This window comes from Tupaia chinensis, unplaced genomic scaffold (assembly GCF_000334495.1).
Source record: "Tupaia chinensis unplaced genomic scaffold, TupChi_1.0 Scaffold000063_1, whole genome shotgun sequence".
NCBI classification, from domain to species: domain Eukaryota; kingdom Metazoa; phylum Chordata; class Mammalia; order Scandentia; family Tupaiidae; genus Tupaia; species Tupaia belangeri.
The window spans coordinates 2,876,071-2,883,746 of record NW_006159521.1 but is presented as its reverse complement, the minus strand read 5'-3'; the positions used below and the strand labels follow the sequence as shown (position 1 = coordinate 2,883,746).

Genomic DNA, 7,676 nt, shown 5'->3' with positions numbered 1-7,676 from the left:
CCTGACTTTAAAAAAAAAAAAAAAAAAAAAAAAAACAGGAGGAATTAGAAGGCCGCAGGGTCAGACCACCATGCCTACGCTGGGAGGGCTACCTATGGGTTTTGGTGGCAGACGGTCCGCCCACCTCCCTGTTGCCCCCCATCATCAGGGAAGGTCGGCCTCACCCTGCAGCAGCTGTTTATAATCCATGTGTGGCCTTGGAGCCTTTAATCCCAGCTCTGAGGTTCTGTCTTAATGAGGAAATTCAAGAGGAGAAGAAAATTGTGTGACAAGAGGCTTGTTCTTCATAGCCGTGAGTGTAGGGCACAAGGGGTGAATGTGGCTGTGTGTCTCCTTACAGGAACATTGGGCATCCGCCAAAAACAGTGGCCATTAGGACCATGGGTTGTGAAGAAGATGCCGTGGTATGATGTGAAGGGAACAAACGAGGCTGGGTTACACACGCATTGCGATTACTGCTCCCCAAACATGCCCGCACATGCAGGAGATGAATAGGGAGTGTGTAAGGACTAGGTGGAATTGGGGTGATACAGGGGTCTGTGTTTTAAAATGTTTATAAAATGATGTTTTGAAAATCAGAGCACTTTAGAAATTAGTGGTGCTTGTTGACGTAGTCTGGCGAGGACTCCCCACGCAACTGCAGAATCATCCGGCCTTTGTATTCACAGGGAGGCTTTTTACAGGATAGCTTTGGAACAATGTGGAAGCCAACCTCCCTGATGACTTCTGTCCTTCCCTGGAGGGTGCCTCCGTTAGGTCACTCCCGGGCCTTCTAGAAGACTTTAGGATGGTCTGAGGTCTTTCTCTGCCCTGTGACCAGAGACTCCAACATGTGGGTATTTTTTTGCACAACTATTTTAAAGAAAGCATCAATCCAAACCATAGTTTTTCTGCCTGTCTAAGAGGGCAGTCCACTTTGTGATAACTTCTGCACAAAATGAAGTATCCTCCTTGCCTTTGTGATGGAATGCATTCCCTCAGTTAAACAAATCAACCATCTGATACCAAAATCAACCAGTCTTTTGAGGTTAATGGCTTCTCTTCACCCTTTCCCATAATCTTAAAAAAAGAGAGGAAGGAAGGAAGGAAGGAAGGAAGGAAGGAAGGAAGGAAGGAAGGAAGGAAGGAAGGAAGGAAGGAAGGAAGGAAGGAAGGAAGGAAGGAAGGAAGGAAGGAAGGAAGGAAGGAAGGAAGGAAGGAAGGAAGGAAGGAAGGAAGGAAGGAAGGAAGGAAGGAAGGAAGGAAGGAAGGAAGGAAGGAAGGAAGGAAGGAAGGAAGGAAGGAAGGAAGGAAGGAAGGAAGGAAGGAAGGAAGGAAGGAAGGAAGGAAGGAAGGAAGGAAGGAAGGAAGGAAGGAAGCCAGCCAGCCTCAGAATACTGTAAATAACCAGTTGCTATTACAGCCCTCTCCCTATCACTCCAGCCCAACCACACGCACACACTCACTCACTCGCTCACTCATGCTCTCGGCCCTCAGTGTAAAAAGCATCTGCCTTCCTTCTGTAACTACAAAGCGTTTGCTCTGCTTCAAGGGCTAGATCTGGGGAAGGTAATGATTGTGTTTAAATTACTCTGCTTACTGCACCCTCAGGTTGCCTGGTTTAAAAGGAGAATGGTCCATGTTGATGAAGATGATTCTGGTGTATTCTCCTCTTGGCCCCTTAAAATTTAGGTATTTCTTCTTGCCCAGAATCTGCTAGACACGAATGACCAACAGATTTGCACTGTCGAAGGGTGGTTTGCTGGGAAAAGTGGCATAATGGCAATGAGAATGTCCATCAGCTCTGGTGCACGTACCGACAGTCTTACTAATGGCGCCGTTTCCACACCTGCAGACAGACAGACCTGTGCTCCAAAGACAGGTATCGGAGTCGCTGCACAGGTGACCACCCTGCAGCTGTAACCTTCAATCCTGTGCCTGTTCTCGAGCTCGGTCAAACCTGGATGCTTTTTCTGCAGGCCTCTGTGTGATATGTTTGATATATTAGGTTGTTATTTAATCCAACTATATATCAAACATATTCCTACAGTGTCTTGCCCTGTCTCCGGGGGTTCCTAATAAAGGTTAGAAGGGAAGAGTATGTTAAACTCACAAGTAGATTTAAAAGATGGAGCACTCGTGACATTGCATTCTGTTCTATTCCATTTCTTCTTGTAGCATTTGAGGTTTGTACCTGTATCACTAGCATATTTATTATATAAATGAAGCATAATTATTGATGTTTTATAAGAGCTTGAGGTATTTCGTACAGCTTAGTTGTGTACAGTGGGTGAATCCTCAAGGAATATGCCTTGTGGGAGAAATAGAAGGTTCCAACACATGTCCGTGACATGGGACAAAGGTCAGGATTATAACCTCCAAACACATCTAGATTTTTACTTCATTTTGATTCATTTGTATCCTGATCTTCAGTTTAAAAATTAATAATAGTTAAGATCAAGACTTCAGCAAAAGTCTTTTACTTTCCATTCATCCTAACAATGTATAAATCAAATTGCCCATACCAACTATATGGGTGGTGACCCCTGGGCTTTATACAAACCGTGGTTAGGATGAAATATATCTAATAAAGAGTACGTCATGTGGACTCTATTCTGTCTGCTCAGTTTCCTGTTGTAGATTAACCTGACAGCAGAGGTTGATAATATTTAGAATGAGCGGACAAGCAGAAAGTATTTCTGGAACCTAATTGGCTGTAGTAGGAAGTTTGGGATTATGATACAGAATACATTGGTTTTGGTGCCTGACAACCTTCTTTGGTTAGTTTTTATCTCTTCCTCCTTCCACTCAGAAGCAAGTATGGGTTCATTCTGAGTTCTCTCAACAGAAGGGTTCCTGAGCCCTGTCTTCTAGAAAGAGGGCTGCCATGCTCATAGCTCAAGTTTTGGAGGAAAAAGAAACTACTTCTAACAAGTGCTCCTCGGTATACATATGTGGGTGATACCCCTCACCCCCACACCCAGGTGGTGAGCCAGGTCCTGGGGCTGTGCCGAGAAGTCATTGCCAAGTAGCTTACGGATGAACGCACAGTGATGGGGTCACAGTAGCAGCAAGGGAGGTTGACACAGAAGAGGGACAAGGAGCATTGGAGTCCTGGCTTCCAGCCTGTACCCTGGACTTTGCTCTTGGGATCTTTTTCCATTGCTGTGTATGTCCACAGGTGCCCTGTCAGGCGGATCCCAAGATGCGGCCAGAATTAACCCTGCCTTCACACAACTAGAGAACACTGGTTTCGGTGTGCAGTCCAGTTAAAGTTTGGCCATGGAAAAGAGACAGCAAGTTATTATGAAGGAAGACAGAGTTTTGAGAGCACCGTTAGGTGAAGTCTGTTGTTTAAATAAATGTGATTTTCATGTTTCTTTTGGTCATTGTGATATTGACCAGCACGCCCTCCATAGTGATTAATGAGGTGAATGGAGGAAGGAGGCCATACGTTACAGGTGGTGGAGGAGCTAGCACCGTTTACATACTGCTAAATTATGAGCTTTGAGCTCATGACTGCTTGGCTCCAGGCCAGGAGAAGTTTAGGATGGGAAAGGCAAAAATGTGTGGAGAACTCAACCAGCACACGTTCCCAGGTAACTCCCCACCAGTGTGGACCAGCAGGTCCTTTACAGACCCTCCCCAGACACACAGAGGATTCACATCCAAGGGACTGAGGATGTGGGAAATTCATCTGATTGAACCTTTGAAAGAACTCTGCCACCTCTTCTTTGCACTTCAAATGAATAACAGAAATTCAAGTGTCTCCCCCCTCCACCTCAACACCTTTTTTGCTTTTTGAGAATATGACAAACACTTTAAGAAATTTCCCATTAGGGAACCAGCAGTTAGCGTAATGGCTATGTCGCTGGGCTCCCACGTAGTCGACCGCGGTTCGTGTCCCGGACCCGGTGGCTTAAAACTCACGCCGGGCGCGTGTGCGTGCGTGCCCAAGATCCCGAGAGGAGAATGGAGGAGAAGGGATTGCGGCGTGACCATCCCCCCTGGGGGGTGATTTCTCGCTTTCTGTCTCTATGTCTCTCTCTGTCTGTCTGGCGAGCGCACGCGCCCTACAGTGAAAATCTCTCCAAAAGAAAAAAAAAAAAAAAAAAGAAATTTCCCATCAATAAATGATGAAAAGATCATTTCAGTGGTATTACTTATCATTTTAAAAACCAAAATCAGGGACCAGCAGATGGCATAATGATTACATCGCTGGACTCCCACATAGTCAATTGTGGTTTGAGTCCTGGACCCAGCAGCTTAAAACTCAGCCAGGCATGTGTGCATGTGTACCTAAAATCTCAAGAGTAGAACAGAGGCAAAGGGTTGGCAGTGTGGCCATCCCCCTTGGGGGGATGATTTCTTGCTTTCTGTCTCTCTGACAAGCGCACATGCCCTATAACAAAAATCTCTCAAAAACAAACAAAAAAACCCACAAACAGAATTGAAATAACAAAGACCAGCAGTTGGTATAATGGCTCTGTCACTGGACTCCCATGTAGTCGATCGTGGTTCGAGTCCCAGACCCGGTGGCTTAAACTCACGCCGGGTACATGTGTGTGCATGCCCAAGATCCCAAGAGGACAATGGAAGAGAAGGGATTGCAGCGTGGCCATCCCCCCATGGGGGGTGATTTCTCGCTTTCTGTCTTTCTGGCAAGTACATGCGCCCTACAGAAAAAACCTCTCCAAAAAGAAAAAAAATATTGAAGTAACAAAGAAACAGATACTAGGGGAAAACTACTCTCAATACTAATCATGCCAGCTTGGACCTTTTCCAGTGGATTCTGCATAAACTTGTGTTAACTTCACATCTGGATGCTGAGGTAATCCCTCCCGGTCACAGCCATAACCCTGTGCCAGGGCGCTCTGTCACCGACATGTCCTGGGATCTGTCCTTAAAATCAGGCCAGTCTAGAGGTAGACCAGCTGCCCAGATCCAAATTATTGGCAGTTGTGAGATTATGTTCTCAGAAAGGCCACAGACCAGAATAAACTTGAGAACGGGCCTTCCCCCATTTCTCTCTCCCCTTTCCATACTGTTTTTCCCTTTTCTATTCCAGCGGGACCTTCAGCTCCTGAAATTTTAGATCTCTCAGAGCAAAAATTAAGGTCTCAAATACTCTTCCTAGGGTGGGAAGGTACAGTGAAGGAGCAACCCAAAGCAGCCTTTCCCTGGGGGATCTCACCTCTGGTGAACTCTGCAGATCAACAACCAGAAAAAAAATACCTACAAAAGGGTACTCTGACCTTTCTCAAAGGTACCAAGAAGGCCCAGTTAAGGATAAATCCATCGTAAGCTAGAGTCTGCCGGATAGTTGCTAAGAGCCAGTAGTGGCCAGGCAGTACTTCTTTACGACTAGAGGGAATGGGGAAAAGAACAGTGTCCCAGAGGATGAGGAGGTAGGTTGAGTACCCAGCTGGTACCTTCCTTAGAGAAGATTCAGAGTCTGCCTGTTAACACTTTCCCAGTGCTTTTTGTTAAGTAACATGGCGTCTTAATAAAATGCCACCATGCTTACATTGTATATGCGTGAGTGTCACCAAACTGTGAATGCTAGTCGAGGTTAGGCAGTGAGCAGTGAGCTTCCCACAGCCTTGAACAGGGCAGGGGCCTACATATAGCATGTGTGCATCCACCCCCTGGATCAGGAAGGACAGCCTGGGCTGTGGACTCCTGCTCTCCCATTTCTCCTCTTACCATGCTCATCGTCCTCTGGCTGAACTCTGAGACCTGGGAGACTCGCGGTGGATGGATGCATTCATTCAGCAAGTGTTGATCACAGGGGCTTCTCTGCCTGGCTTTGAGCTGGAGACACATACATGGAACAAACACATCAACGCACTGAAGGAGACACAGGGTGGTAGGCTTACGTTACCTTGTGTTTGCTTTCCATAGTCGAGGCTGGCATTCCTACAGAGTAGCCCACAACTACCTCTGTTAAAAACAGACTCCTAGGGCCAGGTTATGGCATAGAAGGAACACAACCGGGCCCTCCTGAGAAAGGTCCTGGTTTCACGTCTTAAGACCTTTCTAAATGCACCGGCTGCTTACAAGCTTGCCCTTAATGTAAGCCATCTGAGACTGGGGGTGAATCGTCTGTCTCTTTGTCTCTGTCTGTCTCTTCTCCATCTCTCTCATGAAAGAAATTTAAAAAAAAAAAATTTTGGAGGTTTTTACCTTAGGGCACATACACTTGTAGGGAGAAAGAGACAGAGAGACAGAAAATGAGAAATCACCCCTCAGGGGTATGGCCACACTGCAATCCTTCTCTATTCTCCTGGAATTTTAGGCATGCACACACGTGTGCCCGGTGTGAGTTTCAAGCCACCGGGTCCAGGACTCGAACCATGTTCAGCCATGTGGGAATCCAGTGACATAGCCAGCTGACCTCTGAAAGAAAAAAAATTTTTTTTTAATTAAGAAAACAAAGAAATAAAGATTCTTGGGCTCCACCCCAGACCTACTCAACAGAATCTCCATCATCTTCAGCCAGGTTCTCAGGTGATGTTCAGCATGGGGTATCCAGACAGACTTTTTAAAACGCATTTTCTTAAGTCTGCTGCCTTTGCTTGATCACAGTAGTTATAAAGAAATATAAATAGCCACTGCATAGAATTAATCATGACCTTTAAACAATTACTGTAATAATCTCAACAGCTTTTTACATGATATCATTGTTGGGGGGGCGGGAAGCTCAGAACTGAGTATTTCACTGTCCTCCATCTTCCGTGAGCCAGAGAGAACTGAGCTTGGTCAGGCTAGTAAAATATCTCAGCTAAAAAGGATCTCAAGAGACTGACTGCCAAGCCCTCCTGGGGAGGAGATGAGAAGGCGAGCTCCGTGAGAGCAACCTGGCCTCCACTCCCACCGGGTCTTCTAGCAGCACCTCTGCGGGGCCCTTGTTATTCTCCCATCTCAGCAATGATGGGGCTTGTTCTAGTAACACGTCTTGCATTGAAACTGCAGTCCTTGGATTTAGGGAAGTCCTCCGAAGACCAAGCCAATTCTGTTTCTCTGCTTTGTGCAGATGGTGAAGTGTGCGTGTTCCTTCCTGTCTTGGCCGCCCTCCCCCTTCTCCCAGATTCCATTTGCATGCTGGTGGGGGTCGAGCTCCTGGGCACACCGACTGGGATTCCCGGTCTGTTCTCCAAGTCTCCTTGGCTTGGGGACATCTCGTTTTCTCTTAGGCTAGAAGTTGCATGGTCTGAGGAAACCTGAGTGTCAAGGTCAGTTTCCAGCAGGGAGACAGAGTGGGCATCACAACTTCATGGCAAACCAATAGAAGCCTTGCAGGCAGTGGTGGGTCCATCGTGATACTCCACCCGAACCACGGCATCTAAACCGTGCTTCCCATCCTGGATGCCATCCACCGGCTTTACTGAGCCTTCTCAGGAAATTCTCTAGGACTTTCTAGTCCGTGCACATACCTCCACGACAAAGTTTTCTACTATGTCTGTTTTAAAGCATAAAGACATTATGGAATGACAAATAAAAATTCATCAAAGCACATTACAACAATTACCATTGCCAGAAAAAATCTATGGGTGTCAAAAATATTTCCAAGTTGACAGGAACCAGCAGTTAGCGTAATGGCTATGTCGCTGGACTCCCACGTAGTCGACCGCGGTTCGAGTCCTGGACCCGGTGGCTTAAAACTCACCCCGGGCACATGTGCGTGCGTACCCAGG

General features: G+C 46.5%; 1 protein-coding gene and 1 non-coding gene across 2 annotated transcripts in view; both read left to right on the top strand.

Moving 5' to 3' along the window:
• The window catches only part of TLN2 (talin 2), a gene marked incomplete in the record, with an annotated part of 559,462 nt that overhangs the window by 538,395 nt on the left and 13,391 nt on the right, over positions 1–7,676 (top strand).
• On the top strand, positions 1,968–2,025 carry MIR190A (microRNA mir-190a). The gene has a single exon (NR_129466.1). It is a non-coding gene; the product is annotated as a microRNA mir-190a (primary transcript).